This window comes from Petaurus breviceps, unplaced genomic scaffold, assembly GCF_028583685.1.
Source record: "Petaurus breviceps papuanus isolate PSGF00001 unplaced genomic scaffold, PetGlider_PUasm1.0 90639, whole genome shotgun sequence".
Classification (NCBI taxonomy): domain Eukaryota; kingdom Metazoa; phylum Chordata; class Mammalia; order Diprotodontia; family Petauridae; genus Petaurus; species Petaurus breviceps.
Genome location: NW_027187296.1, coordinates 6,432,105 through 6,441,584, shown reverse-complemented (window position 1 = coordinate 6,441,584; position 9,480 = coordinate 6,432,105).

The following is a 9,480-nucleotide window of genomic DNA, read 5'->3' as shown; positions in this document are numbered from 1 at the left end:
CCCCCATCCAACCCCAGAAGTAAACAGTGACTCACATTAACATAAAGTCTAAAACCAAGAAGTAAGCTGGAAGAATAAGCAAGTAAAAAAGGCTCCTACTTTGGTATCAGGGAAGCTAAAGATTCAAACACAAAAGAAGACAATACCATGAAAACAAATAAAAGCAAAGACTCAAAGGAAAATTGTAGATTGGACATAAACCCGACAAGAATTTCCAGAAGAATTAGAGGAAGAACTAAAGAAAAAGATTAAAAAGATTTTTAGAACAAAATGGAAGGGGAAGCTAGGTGGAGCAGTGAATAGAAAACCAGTCCTGGAGTCAGGAAGACCTGAGTTCAAATCCAGCCTCAGACACTTAACACAAAAAAAACTAGCTGTGTGTGACCTTGGGCAAGTCACTTAATCCCAATTGCCCTCCAAAAAGCAAAAAAATAAAAATAAAAATAGAAGCTATAGAGGAAAAATGAGAAAAGATATGAGAACTACCAAAGAAATTTATGAAAGAAAAAGTAGCAATTTAGTAAAAATGGGTACAAAATCTTAAAGAAAATAACTCCTTAAAACCTAGAATTGACCAAAGGAAAGCTGACTCCATGAGACATCAAGAAGAAGAATACAAATTCAAAAGACAAAAAAATAGCATAAAATATGAAATATCTGTTAGGGGGAAAAAAACTGACCTTAGAAAATGATCAAGGACAGATCATTTAAGCATCATTCATCTCTGTAAAAGCCATGGGCAGAAAATGTTCCTTGAGATAGAGAAGGCTGCTAGATTGTTCCAGCTCACATATGTTTTCCAACAAATTATAGCTGTGGAAACAACCAACTTAGAGCAACTTTTATAGAAACATCATATAACACTGTGTATTGAAAAGAAATGGAGATGCTGTATATCATGCTTTAGTAAAAAAAATAAAAGAGCATAATGAAGATCAGGGTGAGTCACTGTGTTTAAAGAACATGATTTTTAGGTATAAGCAAAACTTATATTTTCTCAAGGTTATCTAGCTTATTTACAAGGTTCCCAATGTTTGATATCATCTTTAGTCAATTGTACAGAGTCCTGTGATGGGTGATAAGACCCAGTCCCTGTCCTCTTGGAACTTACAGAAGAGATGGAAATAAGGCAAGTATAGTTTATCCATAAAAGCCAATACCCAACAGCCTCAAATCTGAAGGCCATTTAGCACATAATGTATTTTAGGACATCTGTCTCTCAGTGGATGATCTGTCTTCTGCTGATAACAAGGATGACTCCTACATAGCAAGGATGGCTACTTAGTGGTTAGCTTAGTGCTTAGAATACTGAACTTCGATTCAGGAAGACTTGAGGTCAATCCTGCCTCAGATACTAACTAGATGTGTGACCCAAGGGCATATCAATTAAAATCTCTCAATCTTAGTTTCCTTATCTACAAAATCAGGATTTTAATAGCATCTACCTCACAGGATTATTCTGAGGATCAAATGAGATGGTATAGATCAGGGGACAAACATGCAGCCCACACATGTGATCCTGAGTACTGCTGGAACCAGATTAAAAATGGTAAATATTTGACATAAATAAAAATACAAATAAAACACACATAGCACTACACTTTAAAACTAAGTCAGTATATGCATTTAGAGATCCTTATGTACAAATTAGTGATCCCCATTTCTATACTCTGCCCTCATCAAAATGTTTGAATTCATATTGTCTTAAGGAGTCATACTTTCTCTCCCCACAAGAAAATAAAAACCTACAAAAATTGTGTAGATAATTGATGGTTGAAAGGTTTTAGTGTTTAAAATTAAACATGGCAAGTATTGTTAGTTTATAAGGGCTTGAAGGCTCCAAATGATGAATGTAATGGGCTGTTTTGCCCACTTGATTATGTCTTTCTTTGAATATAATTGGTGCTAAGGAAAGTCTACATGGAGTCTAGGAAAAAGAGAGCCAAAGAATGAAAATTCTGTTAGTATGTTTCCAGCCCTGTGTAGGATAAAGGGTGCTCTGATTCTGATGACTGATGTAGTTACCCAGATGGCATTACCTGCTGGAGTGGAGAAGAATAATGATGAAACTGCCTTAGTTTGCTGGAAGTATTCCTTAAGAACATCCAACTTTGTTAGAAGGGATGTGGGAAAACTGGGACACTAATGTTCTCTTGGTGGAATTGTGAACTGATCCAACCATTATGGAAAGCAATTTGAAATTGTGCATACCCTTTGATCCAGCAATACCACTGCTAGGTTACTGTCCCAAAGATATCCAAAAAAGAGGAAAGGACCTATTTGTACAAAAATATTTATAGCAGCTCTTTTTGTGATGGCTAAGAATTGGAAATCGAGGAGATGCCCATCATTGGGGAATGGCTGAACAAACTGTGGTATATGATTGTAATGCAGTATTATTGTGCTAAAAGAAATGACAAGCAGGATAGTTTCAGAAAAACCTTGAAAGACTTATGCAAAGGGCAGTGAACAGAACCAGGAGAACATTGTACACAACAACAGCAATATTGTTTGATGAAGAAGTGTGAATGACTTAGCTCTTCTCAGTAATACAATGATCTAAAACAATCCCAAAGTACTAATGATGAAGTATATTATCTGCCTCCAGAGAAAGAACTGATATTGTTGTCATACAGACTGAAGTATGCTATTTTTTACCTTCTTTCATTTTTTTCCTTTTATTTGAATCTTCTTGTACAAAATGACTAATATGGAAATGTTTTACATAATTTCACATGTACAACCTATATCTGATTCCTTACCACTTCAGGGAAAGGAAGCAGGGGAGGAAGGGAGAGAAGTTGTGATGGGGTGCTTGGGATCTATGTTTATAACATCAGTTTGTGACATCAGTTTGTAAAATCAATTTGTAAAACCAGCCTGTAAAATCACATTCCCCCCTCTCCCCACCCCCCAGCCTCAGAGCATTAACTCTGCCTCTTCCCCCTGCCAGTGCTCTGCCTAGTAACAACTCTTGAACTGTTTATTTCTGCTTAGTACAAAAACAAGCTACACCTATGAATCCTTCACTAAACCATCTATAAACCTCTTAGCTTAGGCAAATGTTATCTCCCCCTAGTATAATGGCCAGCTTCACCTATGAATCCTTCAATGCACTATCTGTAAGTTAACTCCTTAGCCAATTATATACATACTGAATCCCCATTAGCCTTAGTTCCCAACATCCACCTTATCAAACATGACACTGATGGGCGACAGACTAGGCATTTCTCAGTCAGCCCTGACCGCTAGCTGACTTAGTGACATTTTAAACCTAAAAGCACACCTCCAGGTAGCTCCCTCTTGGGCTATTTCCCAGTGAATTATGGGCAATATGCCTGCACAGTACATAATAAAAGTGCAAGTTCCTTTAAGCACTGACCACTCCTTAACTCCTCCCTAATCCCACCCTTACTCACCTAGTTAGCATAATTGACATAATTTACTATTGTAACTCTTTAAAAACTATACCTATGACTTCTTTAAGTTTTCAGGTTCCCTAAGAACCCCTGCCCACTGTAAAGCATAACAATAAACTTCTACAATCCTGACTTAAAAGATTGCTTGGGGGGTGGGTAGGTGGCACAGCGAGTAAAGCACCGGCCCTGGAGTCAGAAGGACCTGACTTCGGTTCTGGCCTCAGACATGTAACACTCACACACAAAAAAACTAGCCGTGTAACCTTAGGCAAGTTACTTAACCCCAATTGCCCTCCAAAAAGCAAAAAACAAAACAAAAAAACAAAGATTGCTTGGGCCTTGTGAATTCCTTTCAGACTGCACAGCAGGAACTCTGGTCCTTAGAGCCCCTGTAACACCTATCACCCCCTCATCAGTTGGAACTCAAAACTTTTAATAAAAATGTGAAAAAATTGAAAAAAAATCCAACTTCTTAATTCTAATTTTATGCTCATCAACCTGTTGGTCTAGTATTTGGTTTTTAGAATAAACTCACCCACCAGAAGGGAAAGCCTTATGCAAGTACCGAGAGCAGGTTTGTTTTGCTAGCTGTTATCCCCCACTATAAATAAATGATTTGGCATCCTACTTTATTGACTGGTCTACTATGAGTTTGCCATGAGTATGAACTGATTCCCAAGAGTATGACTATCCCTAAATAAACTGATAAAACTGAGCTTTGACCCTGAAAAACAGTGGACCAGTGTCTATATTGTGGCAACTCAATTTCACAGATGCACCATGAAACCCAGCCTAAAGAGGAAGTCTCCATTTCCTTCTTTCTACTACCTTTCATTCTCTTTCTCTCACTCTCCTTTGTCATCTTCAATAGTAAATGGCATATTAAGAAGGATCACATCAAAATGGCAGCACTGTTTGAGTTAAACTTATTTCCATTAATCCAAATTTTGCTGCTATTCAACCTGTAGGCACCTTATTGTCCAAATAAGTTTAGAGACATAAAATTATGGGTGAAAGTATCTACCCAGTACAATTAATAATCCTTATATAATCAAACTTAACTCTGCTTGGAAATATCATTTGAAATGATGCAAATCTTCCTTTCTTCTCCAAAATTTTCATATTTTCCAGCCAGGAATAGGTATGAATTAGTTTAACTGGGTATGTTTTAGTTTTCCTGGTGTTTATCATGCTATAGCCACTAGAGGCCGCCATATGCCAAAGTCATGGAACAGTGAAGGGTACTTGTTGCAAAAAAGGTTGTTGGTTCATAAATCTCTATTGGGTCATAGTAATTCACATGTGCACATTAACAGACCACTGTCCTCACAAGAACCCTGTAATGTAGATAGTGTACTATAATTTGAATTTTACAGGTGAAGAAATTGGTACTCAGAGAAATATAAGTGATTTGCCTGTGGTCAAATAGCTAGTAAGTGTTAAGATTTGGGTGCAGACATTCCTGGTCTTCAAGTTCATCTTTTTCTACTAAGCCAACATCAGAACAACTAACTAGTCTGAAGTCACCTTCTGTTCTCACCATGACTAGTTCTCTTAGTGTTCAGATGAAGGTTTAATTGGACCAAAAGCTCAATAAAAGTCATGCTATGGGACACAGGCTATGGTCTGTGCAGCTGGAGAATGGTGGAAGGCATTGAGTACCTGGAAAAAGAAGAAAAGACACAGAAAAAGGTCAGAACCTGAAAGCAAGCTTTATATGCTTTGTAATTTGACCTAAACCTGGCCTGAATTTGGTGAGATTAATTTTAGATATAAAGTATTGGCCATTGAAAATGGTTTAAGTGGTATGCCTTTCCCCTCCATGATGCATGTATACTAAAATTAATAAACCCAGATGCTATACAATAACCCCCTTCAGTCTCTTGCTGGATTTGCACAATTAGGGTTAATTTTCCTATGTCCCTGTCCCTCATTCTTTACTCTTTATTAGGTGATTTAGAAAATATCCTCACTTTATTGGTCCTACAAATTATAGGGTAGTCTCCTATTTGTGTCATTCTGGTTTTTTATCTAAAAGTCAACATAAGTTTGAACCTATAGGGGCTCTGGACCTTTATTTGGAATGTGGCTTTATCTCTTCCCTCAACTGTACTGCTTACTGGAGGCATGGGGGTTGAACACCAACACTGTTCTAGCAGCTATTCTCTTGTGAGTACCAATAAAGTTTGTTAAATGATATCTCTGTGTGGGCTATTTCTTCATCTGGACTCCTCTGAATTACATAAAGAAAGCTTCTTTATGGTGAATTGCAGACTTAGTAAAGTCAAGGATAAAGAAATGGAGTTAACAGAAAATCTCTAAAATGAAGACAGGTGCTTATCTGAGTATAATGGTCAAGTAAAAAGATTGTTTAGTGCTGAGGTTCTTATCTGGAGTCCATCTGCTAGTTTTAAAACATACTTTATATCTGAGTTTCAATATAATTAGTTTCCTTTGTGATCCTTTTAATTCTATTTATTCATTTCAAAACATTATTCTGAGGAAGGGTCCATAGGTTTCACTATAATGGTAAAGGGATCCATGAATCAAAAAAAGGTTTAGAACCCTTAGTCTAGAGATAACTTGAAACATTATGAGTTGCTATCTTTCCAGGATGACTAGCATGGATATGCAGAAATGTCTTTTTCTTTTTATAATAAACAAGTCAGAGATCTAGGAGATAAAGGTCCATTTCCATTTCTTGGACACACTCAACTGAATATGCTGTAGTTACCTTAAACTTGATATATCCAAAATGGAACTTGACTCCCCTCTGCTAATCCCATCCTGTCCCTTCTCCAAATTTTCCTTTACCTCTTGATTGCACTACTATTCTTTCAGTCACCCATCTCTTTCAATCTTAGCATCATCTGTAACTCTTCCCTTTCCTTTACTTTCTATACTCAAGTGATTTTGCAGTTGTGTCTGTCATACATTCACAACATCTCTTGCACCTCTCTACTTAGACAGACTCTATTCCTATTTGGAATTACCTTTTGCTTGGAGTCTTGCAACAGCCTCCTAATTAGTCCTCCTAACTGCAGTTCCTCTGACTAGCTGATACTCATAAAACAGAGATCTGACCAAGTCACATCCCACACCCCTCAAGAACTTCCAAGATAAAATACAAATTTCTCAGTCTGGCTAAAATCCTACACAATCTGGCTCCTAGCTACCTTCTTTAGCCAGCTTGCATATCACTCTCCTTTCTAGCTGTTCCTTGCATTTAACATCCTATCATATCCCTTAATTCCCTTGTACATGTGGTTCCCCATGACAAAAATGCATTCCTTTCTCCCAATTGCCTCTTAGGATCCTTGACTTACTTAAAATTATCCCAATCATTGTCAACAAGTCAATAGTACATATTTACTAAAACTTTTTTGCCAGACCCTGAATTAAGCACTGGAGAAACAAATATAAGCTAAAGAGAGACAGTCCTACCCTCAAGGTTATTACATTCTAATGGGAGATGACAGCACATAAAAGTAAATTACAAAGTGGAGTTGATGAAGGAGGTACCCTAGCAGGGGTCTGAACTCTCTTCTTGAAATTATTTTGCATTGCCTTATGTATACATTGCCCTTGCTTAGTTTTATAAATATTGCTTCTCCTTAGTTATCATTTAAGCTCCTTGAGAGAACAGAATGAACCTAGTCTTCTTCATTGGTGCTTACTTAATATATTTTGAATTAGATACTATCTTACAGTACAAGTCCCAGCTTCGGATAAAACAATCCCATGAGTTTATGGGGAAGCATTCCCTTCCCCTCCTTCCTCCCTTTCCTTCCTTCTCCGGTTCTCTTCCTATGCCTCACTTTTCTTTTCCCCTCTCTCTGCCTACCTTCCCACTTCTCATAGTGCTACAAGTTGTCAGGGTCTTTAAACTCCTTCTTTTCCCAGAAGGATTTTGAGTTAGTATTTTACCTAAAATCAAGCCTTCAGGAAGTGCTCTGGAGCCTCCCAGAAGCAATTCTGATTATTCAATATTCTGAACAATAATCTCAGTCTGCAAAGCAATCTCCTATTTTTCACACCCCAGGTTCAGCAGGCTAAGGCAGGTATTGCATCAGCTGCAAATACTTCTGAGCTTCAGGCAGAGAAGAGGGACTTCTTGACCTCCCAATGCAATGTTCTGAAGCGTGGATTTAATATAGGAAAAAGTGTTTTCGTGACAAGAATGCTTTAGACCAATTGATTATAAGGCCCAGACTTTCCCCCTTAGACAAGATGTGGAAACAAAAAACTCTCTCTTGAAAAGTAAAAGCTTAAAAATGCTAATGTATTTGATGCTATTTGGAAAGATGACATTTTTTACAAGTAAGGTCAGCAAAATGAGTAATTGGAGCTGCAGATAAATTTGTACACTGGGGAACTCCAAGGCTAGTCAGAGACAGAAGGTTGTAATCTCAACTATCTCATTAACTAAATGTATGACCTTGAAAAAAACCCTTAGCTTCTTTTAACCATCATTTTCCCCATCTGTAAAATCAAGTAGTTAGATGGATAAGATGGTTCTTAATATCCCTTCCAACTCTAAAACAATTATGATTCTATATTGCAGTTTTCATTGGGAATTCCGATTGAGAAATGAGCCAAATAATATTGATAAAACAACCAGCATCTATATAACACTTGAAGTTGTATAAAGCACTTTGCAGACATGATTTTATTTAGTCCTCATCGCAACCTACTGAGCAAAATACTTTAAGTATTATTGCTTTGACTTTACAGATGAGGAAACTGAGGATGTGATCTTAAGTGACTTGCCAATGATCATACAGCTAGTAAACTGAGGTGAAATTGGAGCCTACTTTTTCCTGACCCTAAGCCCAGCACCCCATCCATTTCACCATGGTCATTCAGACACTGGATCAGGGATAATTAGAAAGATATTTGACATAGGTGGACCTTTAAATACCCCCTTAAAATAACTGAATAGGCAGTTATTCTGCTATGCTTCCATATAACCTACTATGCCCTATACTAGATTCAGGTATTTAGGAACTGATCAATAACCACTAGTTTCCTGGGACTTCATCATACTTCTGAGGATAGACACTCTGAGGATTGTCTCAAGGGACCTTTGTAGCTATTACACCCTGATTCTCTATATTTAGCCTTAAAGAGCTCATGGAGGGAAGAAGAAAGGGTAGAGGGAATTCTCCAGTGGCTACTGGGATGGGAAGAGGGCTAGTCCTGGTTGCTGGACTTGGCTATTTAGTAGCCAAAGTAGCAGTTAAGTCATCCATAATTACTCTTCCTACTTCTTGAACTGAGCACCTAGAAAACAGTACCTTAGGGTTATTTTAAGGTACTGAAATTTACTATACTTGTACCCAGTGGTGATTGGCACCCCTTGTCCCAATAAGTTTTTGTCAAATACAATTCCTTGTTCCATAATTCTGGCATGTAATAGCTTTCAACAAGCCAGTCCCTTACACTGCACTTACATGCTTCCCATGTGCCAGGACCTGAAAATAAAAAGGACAAAAATGAAAGTCTCAAGTAGTCTGTGTTCTCTAATGAGAAATAACATATATAATATACATATATACAAGGTCAATCCAAGGAAATTTGGGTGAAGAGGTATAAGCAGTTGCAGGGCTGGAAGTAGTGACCTCAAACATCAGTGGCATTTGAACCAAAGAAATTTGGGGATTCTAAGAGGCAAAGGTGAGGAAGAAAGTATATTCTAGGCACAGGAGATATGGTGATGGGAGATAACATGGTGGCCAAAACAAGGAAACATGCCTGGAAAGACTGAATGGTCACTTAGATTAATTGTTACCTCTTCTTTAGTGGAAAAATCTGATGCTCCCAGAGAATTATTTGTTAAAGAAGGAAATCCAGTATTTTAACAGAGGACAAGTTGGTCCATGTTTATTTCTCAGGCTTCATGTATCTCCCTCCCACAATGATATAGTTTGTCATTGTTAACCTGAGAGCTGCTAACCAAGGTTTACACTTTAGCCAGAGATTAAACATAGAGTATTGTTCACCTTCCAGACAGAATGAATATTAGTTGAATAAAAGAGATAGCTTTGGGCATGGAAATCAG